Consider the following 4,454-nt stretch of genomic DNA (forward strand, 5'->3'; position numbering starts at 1 on the left):
GCAAATCACATTATACAAATAAACTTTTTAACCCTCTTGTTAAGTCCAAGGGGCAGTTTTAGCAATACTAATCAGACCATCACATCACTCATTTTAACAATCATGTTTCCAGTGTCAATCTGTAGGGAAAAGGGACAGAACAAAGATGGGCCACTTGGCCCCTCCTATGGAATGGGCACGTACCTAAGCCAACTCTTTAGTGTTAGGTGAACTGCCTTTGTGCCAGTTTGCCCCCTTTCACCATGCATGGACTCCTCCCAGGGCCTGTCCCATTATCTGTGGACTTCCTCAGATCCTGTCCCACCATACATGACCAGCTGAACTGCGCTTCTGCCTGTTCACTCCTCACCCCTAAAGACAGGTCTTCTGTTGGTTTCTAAGTTTTCCCTTTTCTTATCTCTTGGTTCTCGAATGAAATACACAGTTCTAGACAGAAAGAACAGGTAACATCTTTGACAGTGTTAAACTAACCTTTACACTTAAATTTCTAATATTTATCCCCAAATTTTAGCCAAGGAACTAAATTCCAAACAGCCAATGTATTTGTGTTAACCCAGATATCTTGATTACAGTATAAACAGCCTTATGCATTTTAAAATATTAGATTTTAAAATACCAGATTTCTAATTTTTTAATTTTTATTTATTTTTATTGTGAAAATACTGTACAGAGGGGTTACAATTAGATGGGCAAGATAATGAGTACATTTCTTATCAAGCATTGTAGCCTCCTCCTTTGTTTCCCCTTTCCATCCCTTCCCAGCCTCCCCCCACCCCCCCAACCAATCCTTCCCGCCCCTCCCCCCCTCAACAAAGTTGTAAAGTTGGTTTTCCACATGAAAGCTTGTACTTTTCATTGTTGCAACGGGTCCACCTGTATCCTTATTTAAACGACTTGTTTTTCCCCTTCCCCTCCACAAATTATACCGACATCAAATACAGTGAAAGCAGGGGTTATACTGTGGGGGAGGGACATACAAAGCAACAAAGAAATAATCTTATAAATGCATTAGAAACAAATGCATGAAAGAAAAAAACACATTTGAATACATATCTTAGAGTTCATTTTCCTAACATCACCTGATCTGACCTTTTCTGCTTGACTCAGACATATACTAGATATTGCAAATAAGGGAAACCATGGGACCTATGTTTCTTTGGGCTTCGCTTACTTCACTTAATATAATTTTTTCCAAGTCTTTCAACTTCCTAACAAATGGGGCAATGTCATTCTTTCTGATGGAGTCATAGAATTCCATTGTGTATATATACCACATTTTCTTGACCCATTCATCTACTGAGGGGCATCTGGGTTGGTTCCATAACTTAGCTATAGTAAATAGTGCTCCAATAAACATAGTCGTGCTGGTGGTCTTGTTTGTATACTTTTGGGTAAATGCCCAAAAGTGTGATTGCTGGGTCATATGGGAGCTCTATGTGGAGTCTTTGGACGAACCTCCATACTACTTTCCAAAGTGGTTGAACAACTTTACATGACCACCAACAATGCAGTAAGGTTCCCTTCTTTCCACATCCCCTCCAGCATCTGTTGTTTTTAGAGTTCTTGATTTCAGCCATTCTAACTGGAGTGAGGTGGTATCTCAATGTTGTTTTGATTTGCATTTCTTTTATGGCTAGAGAGGTTGAGCATTTCTTCATGTGTTGATTGGCCATCCTTCTTTCCTCTTCAGAGAAGTTTCTCTTTAAGTCTTTAGCCCACTTAGTTATTGGGCAGTTGTTTCTTTGAGGATTTGTTGTCGGGGGATTTAATTTTTTGAGTTCTAAGTATATATTAGATATGAGACCCTTGTCCATTGTATGGCTAGTGAAGATCTCCCAATCCGTAGGCTTTCTATTGATCTTGCTAGCTATGTCCTTTGCCATGCAGAAGCTCTCTAACTTCATGCAATCTCATTTGTCCAACCTTTCTTTGATTTGTTGTGTTTCTGGGTCTCTATTAAAAAATTTTCAGCCTGTGCCAAGGAGACCTAGCGTTTCTCCTATTCCATCCTGTAATGTTTTCAGAGTGTCTGCTTTGACTCGAGGTCTTTTATCCATTTGGAGTTGATTCTGGTGCAAGGTGATATGGCCCCCACAAACAGGCAGGAATTGCAATCCTAATATCAGATAAAATAGACTTCAAATTAAAATTCGTGAGAAGAGACAAAGAATGTCACTACATACTAATTGAGGGATCTCTCCTTCAGGAGGATATTACAATTCTAAATATCTATTCACCAAACAACGGAGCACCCAAATTTATCCAAGAAACACTACTTTCCTTCAAATCCTACATAGATCCAAAGACATTAATTGTTGGGGATTTTAACACACCACTTTCCCAACTAGATAGATCAACTCAGCAAAAACTCAACAAAGAAACCGCAGATCTAAACAACTGCAAAGATCAACTAGATTTAACAGACATCTGCCGAAAATTTCACCCAGCAGCATAAGAATATGTCGCGACCACCTCGACCAGCAAGGAAGACGCGACCCGGGATTCTTCTCAATGCGGTTTATTCAGGACCTTTTACAACATCTTCTCTCCTGCTTCTTCTGCCCACTTCTTCCTGCTTCTCTGTCCCCCCGCCCCCCCCCCCCCCCCCCCCCGCGCTCTGGTTATAAGTCTCCTGGATGGCCAATCCTGAAGCACCACGTGGCATATACCGATAGGGTCGCAAACACGGAAGCAAACTAGGAACCAAGTCATAGCCATATAAGGAGTTTTTTTTACAGAGAGCACTTGTCACCGGGAAGACAGAAGGCGGGAGCCAGCGCCATCTTACCAAGGAGCTACAATGTTGCTTTTGTGGCCACTCCTTACTGCCTGGCCGTCTTTGGTCGTGGGTCCCGCAGCTCTCCACAAGAATACACGTTTTTCTCAACAGCACATGGAACATTTTCTAAAATAGACCACATTTTAGGCCACAAAGCAAACTTATCCAAATTCAGAAACCTTGCATTCTCTCTGACCACAAGGGAATAAAATTAGAACTCAACACCAGATTTTCTATTTTTTAAGTTAAAGAATCCTTAAAAAGCCGTTAAAAACAATGTGAAGATTCCTTAAAATTTTTGGTAATGTCCAAACCTCATAACCTTTTGAATTTTAAACTTAAACTCACCCATTGTTACAGCATGCTGACAACTCTTATCTTGAACATGTTCATAAACACATACAAAACACTCACACAGATCTTAAAGCACACAAAAAATCAAAATCAGTTGTACGTACATTTTCTAAAGTTTTTAAAAAAATTTTAAGACAATATTTCTTTTAAACGAAGTACCTTTGTTGAGCTTCATTTTTCCAGGGCTTGCTTGTTTAGCAAGGTATTTCACTAATCAGTCTTTTGAATCCCTTCTGTTGGAGGAGGGCTGGGTGAGGGGGTCACCTGAAACTGAACGGGCCTGATTTTTACCCAATTTTGACAAAAGCACTTTACAAATTGTTAAGCTGTCTGGAGCAGCTGAAAGTCCAGACCAGGCTCACTGCTATCTACACCCTAACCTCTCCAGCAGCCTCCACCAGGAGAAGGTGCACCTGAGGCTTGTCCATGCCACTCCTCTTGGCTGCTTGGTAACAAAAGAAGGGGGGAGTGAGACTTAGCAGGTCTGTGACCAAGCCCAGCCGGAGGCTGAGACTTTAATTCCCCCAGAGATGTTCAAATAAATATCAAAAACACTGATAAACACAAAAACCAAGGATTCACATTTAAAACTGGTACCAATTCTAAAACGGAACTAGACAAAACAACAACCAAAGGCTGAGTTGGGGACTAATGGGCCCCCAGAAATCTGTGCTGTTCTCAAGCTGAATCCAGAGTTTGCTGAGTGAGCCTGCCACTGTCACCCAGAACTTCCCTACCTCAGAAAACATAGAACAGAAAACACACCAAAGTAAACAAGACAGACAAGTGGCCACAAAGACGAAATCAGGTCTCAGTGAATGGGGCAACATCTCAACATCACTCACTTACCAGGGGACTCGGACCCCCTCTACTCACCTCGGGAAGATTTTTCTTTTTGATTCCTGCAAACATTGACCCAGGAGTCTTCCAAGGCAGAGGAGAATTCCCAGTCATCTTGGGGCAAGGGAAAGAAGTTCCTAGTGGCTGTCCCCTCAGACTGACAGGTTCTCCCCCGTACTCAGACCCCCTGGGCTAAGGCCCGAGGCTAAGATCTTGCTGGTGCCACTTGCAGGTGGTCAGTGGCAGTTTCATAAAAAAAGAAGGAGCTAGAGAGAAACAGATATTAAGGGGGTGTTAGCCAGTCTCCTCTGAGCCCTTGCATCAGGATGAATCTGGGAGGAGAAACATTCCAAGAATTCCAAAAGACACACAGACAAAACACTGAACCCTGAGACAAGACATGTTCACAGCATGTGCATTGTAGACTGTCAGTCAGAAAGTGCTGGACTACAAATGGGCCCAAATGTCCACACTAGTGGAT

At 42.0% G+C, this 4,454-nt stretch overlaps 1 long non-coding RNA gene across 1 annotated transcript; it reads right to left on the minus strand.

The window, feature by feature from the left end:
- Nucleotides 1–828: 828 nt before the first annotated feature.
- Nucleotides 829–3,535, minus strand: LOC138840962 (uncharacterized). Its single transcript, XR_011376282.1, has 3 exons — nucleotides 3,293–3,535; nucleotides 2,789–2,905; nucleotides 829–2,116 (listed from the first exon to the last, which is right to left on the minus strand). It is a non-coding gene; the product is annotated as an uncharacterized lncRNA (long non-coding RNA).
- Nucleotides 3,536–4,454: the final 919 nt, after the last annotated feature.

This window comes from Dipodomys merriami, unplaced genomic scaffold (assembly GCF_024711535.1).
Source record: "Dipodomys merriami isolate MVZ:Mamm:240054 unplaced genomic scaffold, mDipMer1.0.p SCAF_308, whole genome shotgun sequence".
In the NCBI taxonomy this organism is placed as follows: Eukaryota; Metazoa; Chordata; class Mammalia; order Rodentia; family Heteromyidae; genus Dipodomys; species Dipodomys merriami.